Source organism: Podarcis bocagei, assembly GCF_964188305.1.
Source record: "Podarcis bocagei genome assembly, chromosome: 8".
Lineage (NCBI taxonomy): Eukaryota > Metazoa > Chordata > Lepidosauria > Squamata > Lacertidae > Podarcis > Podarcis bocagei.
In genome coordinates this window covers 13287770-13307919 of record NC_138133.1, presented here as the reverse complement: position 1 = coordinate 13307919, position 20150 = coordinate 13287770, and the positions used below count along the sequence as shown (strand labels likewise).

Genomic DNA, 20150 nt, shown 5'->3' with positions numbered 1-20150 from the left:
TCCCCTTCATTTTTGGAGGGTAAAAAGTGCGTCCTATAGGGCGAAAAATACGGTAATAGTGCCACTGTATTCTGCTCTGGTCAGACCTCACCTGGAGTACTGTGTCCAGTTCTGGGCACCACAGTTCAAGAAGGACACTGACAAACTGGAACGTGTCCAGAGGAGGGCAACCAAAATGGTCAAAGGCCTGGAAATGATGCCTTATGAGGAACGGCTAAGGGAGCTGGGCATGTTTAGCCTGGAGAAGAGGAGGTTAAGGGGTGATATGATAGCCATGTTCAAATATATAAAAGGATGTCACATAGAGGAGGGAGAAAGGTTGTTTTCTGCTGCTCCAGAGAAGCGGACACGGAGCAATGGATCCAAACTACAAGAAAGAAGATTCCACCTAAACATTAGGAAGAACTTCCTGACAGTAAGAGCTGTTTGACAGTGGAATTTGCTGCCAAGGAGTGTGGTGGAGTGTCCTTCTTTGGAGGTCTTTAAGCAGAGGCTTGACAACCATATGTCAGGAGTGCTCTGATGGTGTTTCCTGCTTGGCAGGGGGTTGGACTCGATGGCCCTTGCGGTCTCTTCCAACTCTATGATTCTATGAGGATTTCATAAGGAATGGTGGGATACTGTGGATAAGAGTCAGAATAGGCCGAATGAGGAACCTTAGTCATATGCATTAATTCTAGTGGGTCTACTCTAGGTAGAAATTAGTTGGATAGAATCATATGTTTTTCAGGCGCTAAACCACAGAGCCTAGGGCTTGTCAATCAGAAGGTTGTTGGTTTGAATCCCCGCAACAGGGTGAGCTCCCATTGCTCGGTCCCTGCTCCTGCATGTCAAACTGCAAGTAGATAAATACCGGTAGGTACCGCTCTGGCGGAAAGGTAAATGGCGTTTCCATGCACTGCTCTGGTTCGCCAGAAGCGGCTTAGTCATGCTGGCCACATGACCTGGAAGCTGTCTGCGGACGAACGCCAGCTCCCTCGGCCTGTAGAGCAAGATGAGCACCGCTACTCCAGAGTTGTCTGTGACTGGACCTAACGGTCAGGGGTTCCTTTACCTGTACCTTTATTAATTCTAGTTGGTCTACTCTAGGTAGAAAATAAGTTGTATCATAGGTTTTCAGGCAGGTATTGTGGATTTCCTGTGTTTAGGGAATGTTTAATGTTTAATAGACTATTGCATTTTAATATTTTGTTGGAAGCCACCCAGAGTGGCTGGGGAAACCCAGCCAGATGGGCGGGGTATAAATAATAAATTATTATTATTATTATTATTATTATTATTATTATTATTATTATTATTATTATTATTATACTATTGTAGAACATGACTTTAATGTCAGCAATGACTGACGTCACATCTGTGCACATGATCTATGATACCACTTTAAACTGTCATGGAATCCTGGGAACTGGAGCTTGTTAAGGCTGCTGAGAGTTGTTGGAGCTCAGAGCTACAATTCCCAGAGCCCCCTGCGAAGAGGGATTGATTGTTAAACCACTTGGAAAATTTTCATTCAGTGAGGGGAACAGGGGCCTCCTAACAGCTGTCAGTACCCTTAACAAACTACAGCTCCCAGAGTTCTTTGGGGGAAGCCATTTCTGTTTAAAGTAGTATCGCAGTGCTTTAAATATATCTTGCAGATAGGGTCTTGGTCAATCTAGATGTGACTTGAAGAAGCTTACTTTTTCAAGGAGTTACTCAAGAATGAAAGCCAATAAACCTGTTGTCTACAATGTCCTGGAATAATAAGCCCCATGATAACACTACCCCTTTTGTTGTCCTTTCCATGTTGGGAACTCTAGTCTGCTTTTCAGTGCTTGGGGGGAATTTTCAGTGGTGCGCAATATGATGCACTATTAAGCAGTGGTGGAGCTTCATGCTCCGGCACCGGGGGGCGGAGAGCAGGCGGGGGCGAGGCTGGTGCATGTCCTGGGGGCGTGGTGTACCGCCTGCAGGGCATGGTGCACGTCCTGGGGGTGTGGAGCGCTGCCTGCGGGGGTGTGGTGCCCAGCACCGGGGGGGGGGGCAGCTGTGATCGCACCCCACCGGGATCACGCTGCCGGGGGCAGTGCGCTCCCCCCATACTCCTCTTCCTCCACCAGTGCTATTAAACCAATTGTACAGAATGGGGGTGGATATACAATAACTAGACTCTCAGCGGTTCTCAACCTGTGGGTCCCCAGATGTTGTTGGTCTACAGTTGCCATCATCCCTGACCACTGGTTATGCTGGCTAGGAATGATGGGAGTTGTAGTCCAACAACATCTGGGGACCCACAGGTTGAGAAACACTGAACTAGACAGTCTTCAGTATGGTTAGTGAACACAGTGAGAACTGGCAAGATCAGATGGATGCACAACAGCTAGCCACTCTCAGATTTGAACTGGGACTCACAAAGAGCAGCAGTTTTGATTGAGCCAAGCACAGTAACTTCCTTTAAATTGGGACTAATGCACAACGATGATCCAAGTCAACATGCAGAAAATGCTTCTGCTTTCACATGTAAGTGCCTGAAACAGTCGTTGTCATTTTTCAACAAGGTGGAAAAATACCCACCTGAAAATCCCGGACTATAGAGAAGCTCGATCAGTAGAGCCTGAGCCTCTTAATCTCAGGGTTGTGGGTTTGAGCCTCGCATTGGGGAAAAGATTCCTGCCTTCCAGGGGGCTGGCCTAGATGACCTTTGTGGTCCCTTCCAACTCTGAAATTCTATTATTCTAATATAAGATAATGTTGCTGGGTTTAGATTAAGGTTACCAGATTTTTCCCAATGAATCTGGGGACACTTGAAATACATACATACATACATACATACATACATACATAAATACATACTATATGTTCTGGGCATTGATGGTGCAGCGATGGCGGTGGCAGAGGGGTGGCCACCGCCTTGACCTCAGCTGCCAAGTTTCCCCTTCCTCTGAGGCTTCTATCTCCTTTCTCCATGAGCCTGGGCAGTCCCTGAGTTGTTGGTTCTTTGGTGGTGGTGATGAGGAAGCGGTGCTTTGTGGGTCAGGTATGGAAGGCGGAGAAGAAGGGCCAAGAGCGGCGGCAGCGGCAAGGCTCGGGCAGCGCAATGCCTCCCTTCCTATCGGAGCAGCCCCAATCCCACTCCTACTTGCGTGCAAGCAGGAGGGGGCAGGGATCCCTCAGCTGGGAAGGGAGGCTTCCTGTCACCTAACTGAGAGATCCCAGCCCCCTCCTGCTTGCACGCAACCTCTGATAGGCAGCGTGAAGCCTCCCTTCACAGCTGAGAGATCCCCGCCCCGATCCTGCTTGCACGCAAGTAGGAGTTGGGAGGCTGCTCCGATAGGCAGCATGAAGCCACCCTTCCCAGCTTAGTTGCTGGGGTCAGGGAAGGTGGAGACAGCCCGGAAGCTGCATTTTAGAGCCCCTGCACCACCATCATATAGGGACTTCTGAGCAGCTCTTGAAGCCAGCCAAAGCCAACTGCTCCAGGCTGCTACTGCTGCATTCACCGGGGACATTAGATGAAATCCGGGGACATTCCGGGGATGGAATTTGTCCAGGGACTTATTTGCAAATCTGGGGACTGTCCCCTGGAAACGGGGACATCTGGTAACCCTAGCTTAGATCCTTAAACCCTAGTTTAGATCCAAACTAGAACAGATGTCAATTTATAATGGCATGGATGACTTTAAAATGGTTCAATCTCTTTCTCTGCAGAGGGCAATGGGTGGCATCTCACCATGTGGCAAGTTATGGGAGAGAAGGAAGTGACTGACCTGTTTCTCATTCTTCCCCTTCTCCTCCAATTGTTTGGGGATAGATAACTACATACAGTGGTGCCCCGCAAGACGAATGCCTCGCAAGACGAAAAACTCGCTAGACGAAAGAGTTTTCCGTTTTGGAGGTGCTTCGCAAAACGAATTTCCAATGGGCTTGCTTCGCGAGACGAAAATGTCTTGCGAGTTCCTGCGGGGTTTTTTTCCTCCCCCCCTTTTTCTAAGCCGCTAAGCCACTTATCCGTGTGATGGCCTGGGATTCCGATTCGGAGGATGAAACAGAGGAATCCCAGCCTGCACAGGAGTCCCCGCCTCCAGGGCCGGCTGAACTGGGGCAAGGCCTAGAGGCTGAAGAGCCTGCACCTGTGGCAGTGCAGCAGGAGCTGGCCCCAGGTGAAGTCCTCCTGGCCCCAGAGGGGCCTGATGACTCAGTGGCCACAGGTGAGCCTCCTCCAGGTCCCAGTAACCCTTCGGCCTCTCCTGATCTGCAGAGGCTTAGGGCAGAGAGGCGAAGGGAACTAGTTGCCCCCAGGAGGAGTGCTCGCCTTAAGGCCAGAGTAGGCGGGGCTCCTGGGGGTCGGGACCGCCCCTGACCTTAGAAGAGGATAAAAGCCCACTCATCCCGGCCCCAGGTTGCGGGAGCAATGTCGTTGTTGGCTTCGGACCTTCCTGTGATCCTGATCCTTGCTCGGCCTCCTGTTCCTGACTAACCGGTACTCCTGTTCCCTGCTCGGCTTCCTGTTCCTGACTATCCAGTACTCCTGTTCCCTGCTCGGCCTCCTGTCCCCGACCATCCGGTGTTCCTGTTACCTGCTCAGCCTTCTGTTCCAGCGTTCCTGTTCCCCGCCCGTCTCTCTGCATCGGACCTCGCCCCGCTTCGTGTGGACTCTGCTACACTCACGGTACCTTACCCCCGGGACCAGCACAGTTTGCTCCCGCCACACCCGCACTCCCCCTTCGTAGGGGTGCGTTCGGGAAGAGCCAGAGGCCATGGAGGACCAGGCGGCTGCACTGGTGACTTTGGCCCAGGAGAACCAGGCCTTAACTCACACCGTGCAGCAGCTCAGTGACGCGGTCGTGGCACTTCAGCAACGCTTAGAAGCCCTACCGGCTCCTGGGGCCGACGCCCCGACTCCTGGCAAGTACCCAGTGGCTTTGCCTGAGAAATTTGATGGAGCCCCGGCCAGCTTTCCTATGTTCCTGGCCCAGGCCAAGCTATATATTCAGGGGCGAGCCCGGAACTTTCCTGACGACCGCACCAAGGTGCACTTTTTGATTAGTTTGTTAAAGGACCAGGCGGCCAAGTGGGCGTTGCCGCTACTCAGGCAAGACTCCCCCTTGTTGGCAGACTAGACGGGGTTTTGCAATCGTTTGGAGGCCGCGTTCGGCAACCCCCAGAAAGGGAGTCAAGCCAACCGGGCGATTCGGCGGTTGAGACAGGGCAAGTCCACGGTGGCCGCATACACCACAGAATTCCGGCTGCTGGCACAGGACTTGACCTGGAACGACTCGGCTCTCCGGGACCAGTATCTCGAGGGGCTTTCAGATGAGATACTGGACCAGCTGGCCACGATGGAATGCCCCACCACGCTAGACACCCTTATCCAATGGAGTCTACAGATTGACGATCGGCTAGAGGACCGGCGTCAGGCTCGGGACCGCCGGCACCTCCAGTTCTTGGCCCCAGTGTCGACCAGCAGCCCCACGGGGCCAGCTAAGTCAGTGGAGGAACCTATGCAGCTTGGGGCAGTGCGGCCACGCCTCTCCCCCGCAGAGAAGTCGCGGCGTCGGGAGGGGAATCTTTGTCTCTATTGTGGTGGAAGCGGACACTATGCAAGGTCCTGTCCTGAGAAACGCCAGCCGCAGGGAAACCACCAAACCCCAGTAGCTGATGGCCCTGGCTACCTGGGGTCCCAAACAGCACAGAATGGGGCCGCACCAATTGAATTACAACACCTTATGGTTCCGGTACATCTATACCCTCCAGGAGGGCCATGGATTCTTACCCATGCGCTGGTGGATTCGGGCGCAACCCGCTCTTATATGGACGCTGCTTTTGCTGCCCAGCATCGGGTGCCACTGCGGAACAAGCCAGAACCGGTGCAGGTGGAGGCAATCGACGGACGGCCCCTGCGTTCGGGTGCCGTCACTCAGGAGACCCAGCCCCTGGTCCTGTGCCTCCAGCAGCACCGTGAGATGTGAACTCTGGATATTGCCTCCATGCCCCGGTTCCCCCTGGTGCTTGGGATGGACTGGCTGGAGGCTCACAATGTGCGGATTGACTGGGTCAAACGGACTGTACACTTCCCAGACCCCAGTTCTCCTGCTGAGACTGAGATGCTAGCAGCTGCGCCCACTGAGGAGGTTGCTGCAACGCTCCCCGCTGAATACCGGGACTATCACGACGTGTTTGAGGAACGGGGGGCAGACCAGCTGCCGCCGCATCGGTCCTTTGACTGTGGCATAGACCTCCAGCCCGGAGCGCCTCTACCGGTGAGTCGCTTATACTCGTTAACCGAGCCAGAGCGCGAGGCTTTACAGGACTTCTTGCGCAAGAACCTGGAGCGTGGGTTCATTAGGCCTTCTACCTCGCCCACTGCTGCGCCAGTGCTCTTTGTTAAAAAGAAATGTGGGGAGCTCCGCCTTTGCCATGATTACCGGGCCCTGAACAAAATCACCATCCCGGACCGGTACCCTTTGCCCCTTATTTCGGAGTTACTGGAGCGGGTGCAAGGGGCGCAGGTGTTCACCAAGCTAGACCTCCGGGGTGCCTACAATTTGATTCGGATCCGCGCCGGGGATGAGTGGAAGACCGCATTTGGGACCCGGTACGGACAGTTCGAATACCTGGTTATGCCCTTTGGTTTGTGCAACGCGCCTGCTGTGTTCCAACGGTACATCAACCACGTGTTCCAGGACTTGCTAGACAAGTACGTGGTGGTGTACTTGGATGACATTATGGTTTACTCCCGTGACCCGGCGTGCCACGAAGGCCATGTCCGGACCGTGCTGCAGCGCTTGCGCGAGCATCGTCTGTATGCAAAGCTCAGCAAGTGCGAGTTTCATCAGCGGTCAGTGGACTTCCTGGGTCACCGACTCTCACCAGGTGGGGTGCAGATGGATCCTGGGAAGGTGGCAGCGGTTCGAGAATGGGCGGCACCTCGGAACCGCAAGGACCTACAGCGTTTCCTGGGGTTCGCCAACTATTACCGAACCTTCATTGCGGACTATGCTCACCGCACCACCCCGTTGACCCGACTACTGCGCCCCAAGACACCGTTTTCCTGGGACAAGGAGGCGGAGGAGGCGTTTCAAGGGTTGAAGGCCTGTTTCCAGAGAGCGCCAATCTTGCAACATCCGGATCCTTCTCGACCCTTTGTGGTAGAGACTGACGCCTCCAGTACGGCTCTCGGTGCCGTCTTGTCTCAGCAGCACGGACCGGAAGCGCCACTTTTACCCTGCGCCTTCTATTCCCGCCAGCTCCTCCCAGCGGAGCGTAACTATACTGTGTGGGAGCGGGAACTACTGGCCATCAAGGTAGCCTTTGAGGTCTGGCGCCACCATCTTGAGGGGGCACGACATCTGGTGGAGGTGAGAACCGACCACCGGAACCTGGAGTACCTCCAGACCACCCGCAAGCTGAACCAAAGACAGATCCGGTGGGCGTTGTTCTTTTCCCGGTTCCAGTTTCGGATCCGCTACATCCCTAGCTCTCAGAATCAGAAGGCGGATGCTCTGTCCCGGAAACCTGAAGACAACGCAGACATGGTACAGCAAGCAGAACCCACCACGATTCTACCTCCGGCTGCATTCCTGGCCACCCAAGAGGCGCAGCCACTGCAGGTTCGGGTGCGGGAACAGCAGTGGGTCGACGCTTGGGCCCAGGATCGTCTCCGGGAGCTGGCTGAAGGGTCCAGTCCACAATATCCGGGGCTGGTCCTGCATCAGGGCCTGCTGCTGCACCACGGTCGTCTGTACGTCCCGCCAGGGCCACTACGGCTGGAGGTTCTCCGGATGGCCCATGATGCCCCAGCAGCGGGGCACTTTGGACGGTATCGGACCACCCATTTGGTCAGTCGGGAGTTTTGGTGGTCCCGCCTGAAGGCTGACGTGGCTCGCTACGTTGCTGGTTGTGATGTCTGCCGTCGCGCCAAGGGTCCTACCGGGCGACCCCCCGGCCTACTTCAGCCATTGCCAGTTCCACCGCGCCCTTGGCACACGGTTTCATTGGACTTTGTAGTGGAATTACCCTCGTCTCGTGGCTGTACCTGCCTTCTGGTTTTCTCCGACCATTTCACCAAGATGGTACACTGCGCTCCCTGTCCATCTGTACCCACAGCCAAGGAAACTGCGCAGCTGTACCTTCAGCATGTCTTCCGCCTGCATGGACTACCTGAGCGCGTGGTGTCCGACCGGGGCGTTCAGTTCACATCCCGGTTCTGGCGAGCATTACACCAGACCCTCGGGACAGAGGTCTGCCTCTCGTCAGCCTACCACCCACAGACCGATGGCCAGACGGAACGGGCGAACGCGGTGCTAGAGCAGTACCTCCGGTGTTACTGCAGCTACCAGCAGGATGACTGGGTCGACCACCTGGCATTGGCGGAGTTCGCCTATAACAACGCGGTGAATGCGTCCACCCAGCAGACCCCGTTCCAGGCCAGCTATGGTTATCATCCACGGCTGTTTCCAGAGGTGCTGCCGGCATCCGCGGTCCCGGCAGTGACGGAGTGGCTTCAAGAGCTCCAGTCCCAGCAACAGCTTTTGGTGGAGCAACTGCACCAGGCCAAGGAAGCGTACAAAGCCCAGGCCGACTGCCACCGCCAGGTGGGGCCGGAACTTCGCGTCGGTGACCTGGTTTGGCTCTCCACTCGCCATCTCCACCCCTCTCGACCTTCGCGGAAGTTGGACGCCCGCTTCACCGGCCCGTTCCCTATCGTGGACCAAGTCTCTCCTGTGGCATTCCGTCTCCGGTTACCCGCAACCCTGAAGGTTCACCCGGTCTTCCACAGGTCCCTTTTAAGTCCTGTGGCCCCACCCGACGAGTTCCACCCGAACCGTCCCCAACCGCAGCCAGTGTTGGTTCGGGGAGAGCCTGAGTACGAGGTGGAACGCATCCTGGACTCCCGATACCGCAGGGGAAAGCTACAGTATCTCATTGACTGGAAGGGGTACGGACCGGAGGACCATTCCTGGGAACCAGCGGCCAATGTCCACGCACCTGCCTGTCTCCGAGAGTTCCATGCGACGTACCCCGGCAAGCCGGGTCCAGACCCTCGGTTGAGGGGGGGGCCTGGGAGGGGGGATGGTGTGATGGCCTGGGATTCCGATTCAGAGGATGAAACAGAGGAATCCCAGCCTGCACAGGAGTCCCCGCCTCCAGGGCCGGCTGAACTGGGGCAAGGCCTAGAGGCTGAAGAGCCTGCACCTGTGGCAGTGCAGCAGGAGCTGGCCCCAGGTGAAGTCCTCCTGGCCCCAGAGGGGCCTGATGACTCAGTGGCCACAGGTGAGCCTCCTCCAGGTCCCAGTAACCCTTCGGCCTCTCCTGATCTGCAGAGGCTTAGGGCAGAGAGGCGAAGGGAACTAGTTGCCCCCAGGAGGAGTGCTCGCCTTAAGGCCAGAGTAGGCGGGGCTCCTGGGGGTCGGGACCGCCCCTGACCTTAGAAGAGGATAAAAGCCCACTCATCCCGGCCCCAGGTTGCGGGAGCAACGTCGTTGTTGGCTTCGGACCTTCCTGTGATCCTGATCCTTGCTCGGCCTCCTGTTCCTGACTAACCGGTACTCCTGTTCCCTGCTCGGCTTCCTGTTCCTGACTATCCAGTACTCCTGTTCCCTGCTCGGCCTCCTGTCCCCGACCATCCGGTGTTCCTGTTACCTGCTCAGCCTTCTGTTCCAGCGTTCCTGTTCCCCGCCCGTCTCTCTGCATCGGACCTCGCCCCACTTCGTGTGGACTCTGCTACACTCACGGTACCTTACCCCCGGGACCAGCACAATCCGCTTATCTGCTAAGCCGATAAGCCGCTAAAAGCCGCTAAAAGCCGCTAATAGTGCTAATAGCGCTAATCCGCTAATCCGTCAATGGGCTTGCTTCGCAAGACGAAAAAACCGCTAGACGAAGAGAATCACAGAACGGATTCTTTTCGTCTTGCGAGGCACCACTGTACATGGAGCCTGCATTGCTGGATGTCCTAATGGGTAGCACCAAGGCCCCTGGGATGATTTTCTGTGAGCTTGTACCTGTATATGGTGCTTTCAGAGCATTAGGAACCTCACTCTCTCTCCTTTCTGTGGGGACTGCACTCTAAGCATCCTGCTGTTTTTATATCCTGCCCTAAAAAGAAAATACACAGAATGAAAAGGAAGTAATAACTTCCAACTGATATGTTCAGCTGTACATGCAGAAATCTAGCCTGAAAACAATCTAGAATGATATATCTATATATCTATCTGAGGGGGTGCAAGGGTTTCCATCCATTGCTACAAACTAATAAGAAGTGAAGAAAAATAGATCGAAGCTGAAGATTTTTGGAAAAGAAATAACTCATTTGTTTATTCCGCTGATGGATTTTCTATTTTCTCCTGTGTGCAAAGCTGTTAGATTTAGAATGCCATTCATTCTTCAGTTGTGGAAGTGTAATATTATTTTAGGTATATTCTTGGAATTGGCAAACCCGATAAAATATTTATTAGATCTCAGATGATTGAAACTCAGAGTTCTCTCCTCCAGCGGTACCCCCCCCCCAGTGCACCACAATATTTATTAAGTTCCAAGATTATTCATTTTGGACACAAATGTGTCATGGAAGTTGCAAAACAAATGAGAATTGAGCCTAAAAGGGAAAGGAGAGGCTGTTCTGTGAACTCTCAATGCTGATTGTGTTGGTGACAACACGACTTTCCTTTAACAATTTCATCAACATTGTTTGGGTCAATATTATTGTGGAAGGATTTGCATTGTTCTGTTGATCACTTTTATCAGGCAGGCCTATAACCGCCTAATTCTTTTCAGGGGAACATTTTTTAATCTGGGCCATCCTTCCTAATTCCGCCAACCCCAGCCATTGAAACCATCCCACTTCCTTCAAAACAGCCCTCATTCCCTCCCCCCTTTTCTTCTTCTTTGAGCACCATATACTGTATTTTTTGCTCTATAAGACGTACTTTTTCCCTCCTAAAAAGTAAGGGGAAATGTGTGTGCGTCTTATGGAGTGAATGCAGGCTGCGCAGCTATCGCTGAACAGCAAGAGGGATCGCTGCACAGTGTTCCCTCTTGCTGTTCTGGCTTCTGGGATTCAGAATATTTTTTTTCTTGTTTTCCTCCTCCAAAAACTAGATGTGTCTTATGGTCTGGTGTGTCCTATAGAGTGAAAAATATGATATATCAGGGCTTGACAATCTTTTTAGGCCCTTTATACATTTTTATTTTTGAGTGAATGTCGTAGTCGCCACCTGCTTGTTAAAGTTATACATTTAATGTACATAAAATGCTGTGTTTGGATGCATTGTATTTGGAATGCTGTAAAGAGAAGTTTACCTTAAAAAAGAGGTTCCACTCTGGCTGAAAGCAGAAGGCTGGTGTTTTTCCACCTTGGTGAGTTAAACCAACCAATGACTCGTTACCCGGAAAACTGAGCTGCAACTCTCACAGCAGAAGACATCTGAGAAATCAGAGATGGCTAGTAGTAGCAGTAGCAGTAGCAGAGAAGCTTTGCAGTGATGAAGAAGCTGAGGATCTCTCTCTGGGACCAGAGAGAGGAAAGTTTACTGAACTGAGTAAAGGAATTAGAGGACTGAACTGCATTGTTTGATTGCACCATGTTACTTTGTTATTTTGTTCTTGTAACTTATTGTAACTAGATTTAAGACCTTTCAACAGTAAAGCTTTGAAACTCATTATCGGAGTGGAAAGCTCACTTATTTCTACACAAGGGATTCTGCTGAACTCTTCCCAAGATCAGCCCCCACCCAAAAGACAGAACTTAACTTTTTCAAGGGGTGTGGCTAAAAACAAGAATTGAACTGAGCCTTGAGAAGCACATAGACCTGAAAGAGGAAGTGGGAAAGAGGGTTACTCTTCCAGCTTTGTCCTTCAGCTCTCTGTACTCTTCAAGATAGAAAATTGTAACCACCCTCACTATTTCATGACTGAGGGGAGATGAGTTGGGGGGGGGGGAGAGAGCTGAGAGGCTTTTGGGGCACTGGGGAAGACCTCATATTTTCCTTGATAATTATTTTAATGAGTGTGTAAACATTCAATTAAATGGTTGCTGTTCATTCACAGAGGTGACAGCAAATTGCTACACATGTTGGCAGTGAAAATCTGTCCCCCATCCAACACTGAGTGTTCTCTATTGTTGTTATATATACAGTGGTACCTCAGGTTAAATACTTAATTCGTTCCAGAGGTCCGTACTTAACCTGAAAATGTTCTTAACCTGAAGCACTACTTTAGCGAATGGGGCCTCCTGCTGCCGCCGCGCCACCGGAGCACAATTTCTGTTCTCATCCTGAAGCAAAGTTCTTAACCCGAGGTAATATTTCTGGGTTAGCGGCGTCTGTAACCTGAAGCGTATGTAACCTGAGGTACCACTGTATCTGCACAGAGCACAGGGAAATGCACCAGACTCTCTCTCTCTCTCCTCTGGTTTCTTGCATACACCATCCATTATGATGTGCATTCTGCAAGGGAGTAAAATTTCTTTTAAGGGCTCACCACATGCATCAGTTAGCTGGTATGGCTAATTACTTAATTGCAGAACAACAGTTGGACTCCAGTTAACCGGAGTCAAATTTCCCACCACGTCCACTGGAACATGTTTTGGTTCCCTGATGCCTACTTCTTTCCCAAGCGCTCCCCTTAATTTCTCGTTGCTGTGGACAGAGTCTTCCAGAGATGGATTGCCTTGGCTGAAGGCAAGAGAGTGAGTGGACAGGTTCCAGCATTCGAGAAAAGGCAGATGGCTCATCACATATGGACAGAAGAAGCAGAACTGGATTGCATCCTGAAGATGTCAGAGGAATTTGCCATAGCCAAATATTGTATGCATGGGCTCAGGCTGGGAAGAAAAGGGCATTTGATAGGCAAATATAGCAGCCCCCTGTCATGTTCACCTCTCATTCCCCTTAAGATGTAGGCAGATTACCTGTTTTGCGATACTTTGGGTTTCCCCAATCCCAGCAGCTGCCAATGAAATGGAATGCAGATAAGTGAATGCACTACAATGTAGGCATTATGGGAGGCTGGAGAACTTGACATGGGGTGCTGGGTGTCCCCCCCCCCCAGCAATGCTGTGTCAGCTGTAATATCTGATTCAGAGGCAACGAGTCTATGGCCCTCAAGATGTTGCTGGACTATGTATCAGGTAGCGCAATGGGTCAGTGTGTGTGGCTTTTAACCAGAAGGTTGGTGGTTGAGCCCTACATTGCAGAGGGTCAGGATACCTTCCAACTCTATACAGTGGTACCTCGGGTTAAGAACTTAATTCGTTCCGGAGGTCCGTTCTTAACCTGAAACTGTTCTTAACCTGAAGCACCACTTTAGCTAATGGGGCCTCCCATTGCCGCCGCGCCAGTGCTGTGCAATTTCTGATCTCATCCTGAAGCAAAGTTCTTAACCCGAGGTACTATTTCTGGGTTAGCGGAGTCTGTAACCTGAAGCGTTTGTAACCTGAAGCGTCTGTAACCCAAGGTACCACTGTAGTTCTATGATTCTATGACTCAGATCAGCCCTGACCATTGGCCATCCAGCTTGGGACTGATGGGAATAGGCAGTCCAGCAATGACTTGAGAGTCACAAATCCTGCAGGCTTGAACCTTAGGACAATATACATTTAAATGCTTTGCTTGATTATAGTTGGTCTAGAAACCTAAAAGCATACAACGTTCCACCCCATTATGTTCCAAATATTCCATGGAATACACAGTATAGATGGTTTCCTTGTTGCACCAAACAGCTGAATTAGAGTTTGATTTGTGTATATAAAACTGGCTCATTTCTTTCTGTTTGCCATTCAGCATCTAGGCCCTCCGAAAGGAGCAAATAGATGTAGAGTTGGGGGGGGGGGACTAGATGCAGGGAGGAGCATATCTTTTATTTAAAGGTTAAAACTGAGTGAAATGCCTTGTTTTTATCTTCCTCTTTAAAGGTTTGTGTCTGTCTGAATGACCTTACAGTGTTTGAATTTGAAATTATAGTTTCATTACCTGGTTTCAGACAGGTTGTTGTCATGTATCGGCTATGTGGGGGGAGGAACAGAGAGCTGGGTGGGTTGAAATGAAACTAAAAAGCAATTGTGATTATGTAGTCAATCTCCTGTGTTTAGGTATAAGCTGGGCATGCACTAGATAAGTCATGAGTGGCTTGTCACAGTGAGGCTCCCCACAGCTTGGCCTTCTCGTTGAAGGTCCAGATGTGATTTATTATAATCCAAACCTTCATTGCCCTGATTAATATTTGCCTCTGTCTGTCTCTGATGCTACTGAGGATGAAATTGTTGCACAGAGCCCCTGACCTCATGGTCACTTCCATCTACCAGATGGAGCTGCCTTGGACACAGAATTAACCTGTGCCTCCATGGACAGGTGTGAGTCCAAAATGACTTCCAGGCTGCACATCTGGTCCTTCAGGCACACAGTTACTCCATTCAGGACCAGAGAGTTCCCCACACCTGCCCACCCCCTGTCCTCCAGAAACAATACTTCTGTCTTGTTGGGATATAATCTCAATTTCTTCACTCTCGCCAGAAAAAACAGAGCATCTCTTGACACAAGAGCAAAGAAGAAGAATAAGGGTTTGGCAGATCCAGGGCTACAGGTGGCAGTCCTCAAATCTAGACCTACTTTGTAACTCAAGATCCTTGAAGTCCATGCCTTGAAGGCATGAGGGCTTGTGAAGCTGAAGCCTAAAATCAATACAGCATCAGATATCAGTACTGCTCTGTTGACCAGGTACAGGCAAAAAGCCAGGACTCTTAGTATTTTATATAAAGCCTTTCAAGCCAGAGGCTTCATATTTTCTGCCAACTGCAGGGGCCACTACTACACCACCCTATTTGCTTTGGTGCTTAAGCAGTTCTCTGACTCTTAGGTCTGAGCACATGCAGCCTAGGTTACTCCAATATTTAGAAATCAGCTCCATGTTCGTTCTGGGGATTCTAAGAAATTAATTCAGAAACTGGGGTACTTCCAATCCCAGGTTTCGCTGATGAATTCTCTCTCTCTCCTCCCTCCACAAGGCAGATTGCCTCAGGCAGCCATGAAAGAATCTGGTAGGCCTGACTCTAAATACTTATTTCTACTGTAGTCCTTTTAATAAAACCACACTCTTACAGCAACTTACTGGGTTACGTCCCAACAGTGTTTGCTGTCGTCTATCAGCATAGGAATTCTTTGATAGGAGGCGAAGAAGGGATTTTGTTTTTCCCAAAGTAGGGCTTTTCTTAGGCAACCACACATGAATGAGCTATTTCTGACAGAAAGCCTAATTATGCCAATTTTGTGTTTGTGCACAGGAGTTCCAGAATACCCAATTACAATGCATTATGTTTCCCCCACCTTCACCACATCAGCAAACAGAATTTATTACAAAGGCGCAGAAGCTGTGCCTGAAAGCTACCTTGTCGTGAAGGCTGTGTCTTGAATTTAGTTTTCATGTCTGTTTTGCAGCACACAAAACATGTTTCCATAATCAGGATTCCAAAAGGGGGGGTTGTTGGGTACGTTGAAGGAAATTGATGAATAAAAGATGTGAACATTGGATTCCAGACTCAGAACATGGTTTGTTCTAGCTACGAAACCCCATCCTGACTTAATATGCTGTTAAAACATTTGCTATACATAGAAGCAACGTGACCCTGTATTGTCTGGTGGGGAACCTGTGGCTCCCAGTGTTACTGGGCTACAGTTTCCATCATCCCTGAACATTGTAGTAGCTTGAGGGCCACAAGGGCTGGATCTACACTGACCTGTTTAACATTATTTCCCCCTATTAAAACGATATTAAATATGCCATTCTAAAACATCACAGGGCATACTTGTTAATGAAAACATATTTTACCTTGTTTTCCCCCATCAAATGTGATCCTTCCTTCCTTCCTTCCTTCCTTCCTTCCTTCCTTCCTTCCTTCCTTCCTTCCTTCCTTCCATGTCCTTTGTTATCTCCGCATGCCAGCCTTTCAAATTTAAATGAAATCGAACACCGCCCCTCAAATACCATCGGAGGGGGTGGGGGTCAGCGTTTGAAAGCAGTGAAGAAAGGTAAAATGCTACATAGGGACATATGAACAGTGCTTCACCGATATAGCAGCATAAAACGGTTAAAAATCAAGCAATAAGTAAGACAAGGTAATAACGCATTATGAATGTAAATAGTAGGACACCATCTGTCCATCTAGGTTATGAAAACCATTCCTAAACCTTTCCTTAACGTTAAAAACCATGAGTGTAGATCTGCCCCAGAGCTGCCCTACGTCCCTATGCTGTGTGGTTCTCTGTGTGGTGTGGGGCAAGCCATGGTCTGCTCTGAGGAGAACTTAGCTGAACAGCACCCCATGTCTTTGGAGAAGGCAAGGTGAAGTCTTGCTAAATGGGCCAGATCCCCCCCCCCCATTTTAAAAATGACATCCCATGCAGTAGCTCAGCTTTCCCCAGCCTGGTGCTCTCTTACAAATCCCACCAACATGGCCAATGGTCAGGGATGAGGGGAGAAGAGAAGAAGACAAGAAGAGAAGATGAAGAGTTTGGATTTGATATCCCGCTTTATCACTACCCGAAGGAGTCTCAAAGCGGCTAACATTCTCCTTTCCCTTCCTCCCCCACAACAAACACTCTGTGAGGTGAGTGGGGCTGAGAGACTTCAGAGAAGTGTGATTAGCCCAAGGTCACCCAGCATCTGCATGTGGAGGAGCGGGGACGTGAACCCGGTTCACCAGATTACGAGACTACCACTCTTAACCACTATACCACACTGGCTCCCATGTAGTACATGTGGAGGGGGCCAGGCTATGCAAGCTGCAGTTGCACATTCCCAGTGAATTCATAAACCAGACACTTCCCCAAGGTGTTTTTGGGACTGCCATATTTTAAACAATTTTGGAGTGCAGTAGGCCCTGCCTGGGCAGCCCACGTACCTGGCAATAATAGCTGGACCATTTGTCACATCTTGTCAAGGTGTATATGGACCTCAAGAGTTAATGTTGGCCAGTTGTTAGCTTCCAGTTCAGGGCACTGTTTCCATTCCCACCCTACCTGGAGGCTTCATCAAGCATCTAAGACCATTCACAGTGCAATCCTGTGATGTAATAACAGCACTGGGTTACTTATTATGATGCTGTTCATGGTTTCCTAGCAGAGAGAAGGAAAATCAACAGCTACAGTTTTTAACAACATGCAGCGACGTTGATGCCATTTGGCACTTGTATCAACACTTTTCTCTTTTTTTTTTAATAAATTTTTATTGGTTTTACAGCATTTTTTAAAAAGAACAAACAAACACAAAACAAAACAAACATACAAAATACTTTCAAAGATATTTTCATAAACCTCTTTTCTTGGACTTCCCCATACCCCCCCTCTCTGCATCCCAGTGTCCATATTTGAACTAGCAACTCCCAGTTGTTACCTTCTAATCTCTGTCATCTTAGTCCTCCTTTATTATCTAACCTTGTATCCCTGTACCCTGTTACTTCTAGCAACCACAACATTTTAACATTCGTTGAGTTTATAGTAGTCCTTAAGATAGCTCTTAAATTTTTTCCATTCTTCTTCCACCATCTCTTTACGTTGGTCACGGATTCTGCCTGTCATCTCAGCCAGTGTCATATAGTCCATCACTTTCATCTGCCATTCTTCCAGAGTAGGTAAAACTTGTGTCTTCCAATACTTTGCGATGAGTATTCTTGCTGCTGTTGTGGCATACATAAAGAAATTTCTGTCTTTCTTTGTCACCAATTGGCCGACAATGCCCAAGAGAAAGGCCTCTGGTTTTTTAGAAAATGTACATTTAAGTACCTTTTTCATTTCATTATAGATCATTTCCCAGAAGGCCTTTATCTTCGGGCATGTCCACCAAAGGTGGTAAAAAGTACCTTCAGTCTCTTTACATTTCCAACATTTATTATCGGGCAAATGATAGATTTTTGCCAGCTTGACTGGGGTCATGTACCACCTGTATACCATTTTCATAATGTTTTCCTTTAAGGCATTACATGCCGTAAATTTGATACCGGTGTTCCATAACCATTCCCAGTCATCTGACATAATGTTGTGTCCAACATCCTGCGCCCACTTAATCATAGCAGATTTAACTGTTTCATCCTGTGTGTTCCATTTCAACAGCAAGTTATACATTCTAGATAAATTCTTAGTATTGGGTTCTAGCAATTCGGTCTCTAGTTTTGATTTCTCCACTTGGAAACCGATTTTCCTATCCTGTTTAAAAATTTCCATTATTTGGCGATATTGAAACCAATTTTCTACTTTGTGCTTCAATTTCTCCTGACTTTGTAGTTTAACCTTGTCTCCATCCTGTTCTAAAATTTCCCAATACTTCGGCCATCCGACCTCCATATTGAGTTTCTTCACTGCTTTAGCCTCCACTGGTGACACCCATCTAGGGGTTTTATTTTCCAATAAGTCTTTGTATCTTATCCAGACATTAAATAATGCTTTTCTAACAATGTGATTTTTAAAGGTACTGTTAACCTTGTCATACCAAAGATATGCATGCCAACCAAAAGCATTATTGAAGCCTTCCAGATCCAAGATGTCTGTATTCTCGAGGAGCATCCATTCTTTCAGCCAGCAAAACGCTGCTGCCTCATAGTACAATTTTAGGTCCGGCAGGGCAAAACCCCCTCTTTCTTTAGCGTCAGTCAGAATTTTGAATTTAATTCGGGGCTTTTTGCCCTGCCAGACAAATTTCGAAATGTCTTTGTGCCACCTCTTAAAACATTCCATCTTATCAAGAATCTGCAAGGTCTGAAACAAAAATAACATTCTAGGCAATACATTCATTTTAATTACTGCAATTCGGCCTAACATTGACAGTTTCAGATTTGACCATATTTCTAGATCTTTTTTAATCTCTGACCAACATTTTTCATAATTGTCCTTATACAAATTAACATTCTTAGGTGTTAAATAAACCCCTAGGTATTTGACTTTCTTAACCACTGTCAAACCTGTTTCCTCCTGAAATTTCTCCTTTTCCATGTCTGTTAGGTTTTTCCCTAAGACTTTAGTTTTTTGCTTATTCAACTTAAATCCAGCCACCTGGCCAAATTGTTGAATTATTTCTAAAACCCTTTTCGTACTAGTGTTTGGCTCTTGCAAAGTCAATACTAGGTCATCTGCATACGCTCTTAACTTGTAGTGTTTAGCTCCGACCTGCACACCTTTGACCTGCTGGTCATTTCTTATCATATTCAGCAACACCTCCAGAACCGAAATGAAAAGTAATGGGGAAATTGGGCACCCCTGCCGAGTTCCTTTTTCTATCTTAAGTTCCTCAGTCACAACATTATTTACAATCAGCTTAGCTTTTTGTTCGAAATATATTGCAGCCATACCATTCTCAAAACCCTGGCCTACCCCCATCCCATGAAGATTCTTCCTCATAAAGCTCCAAGAGATATTATCAAAGGCTTTCTCCGCGTCCACAAAGATCAATACTGCTTTAGTGTTTATATTCACCTCCAGCTTTTCCAAAATGTCTATTACATTCCTTACATTGTCCGCTAGGTGTCTTTTAGGGAGAAAGCCTGCTTGGTCTTTATGAATCTTCTCCATCAAAACTCTTTTAAATCTTTTTGCCAAAATGTCTGCAAAAATTTTGTAATCCACATTAAGGAGTGATATCGGGCGGTAGTTCTTGAGTTGGGTCTTTTCAGTCTCTGACTTTGGTATGAGTGAGATATATGCCTCTTTCCACGATTCAGGTGCCCTTTTTCCTTCAAGGATCTCATTACAAACTTCTCTTAATGGTTGAATCAACCATTCCTTCAACGATTTGTAGTATCTAGAAGTCAGTCCATCTGGTCCCGGAGATTTGCCCAATTGCATATTCTGAATGGCAGCCTCTATCTCTTGTTCTGAGATTCTCTGGTTCAAGTCCATCTTACTTTGCTGAGAGATATTTTGTAATCCATATCTTCCAAGGAATTTGTCTATATCTTCTTCATTTTGCGGGCCTTGGGTGTAAAGTTTTTTGAAGTAACTTAGAAAGCAATTTCTAATTTCATTAGGTTTAGATATACTCTTTCCATCAACCTCTAGGCTTGTAACTGTATTTAGTTTCTGCCTTTTCTTCAATTGCCATGCCAAAAGTTTACCGCATTTATTTGCTGATTCAAAAGTCTTTTGTTTCATTTGCTTTATCTTCCATTCAATCTCTTGGTTCATCAA

General features: G+C 48.7%; 1 long non-coding RNA gene across 1 annotated transcript; it reads right to left on the bottom strand.

Moving 5' to 3' along the window:
- Positions 1-3636: 3636 nt before the first annotated feature.
- On the bottom strand, positions 3637-17149 carry LOC308593938. Its single transcript, XR_014011112.1, has 4 exons — positions 16877-17149; positions 11284-11488; positions 9906-10080; positions 3637-3797 (listed from the first exon to the last, which is right to left on the bottom strand). It is a non-coding gene; the product is annotated as an uncharacterized lncRNA (long non-coding RNA).
- Between the last annotated feature and the right edge of the window lie 3001 nt (positions 17150-20150).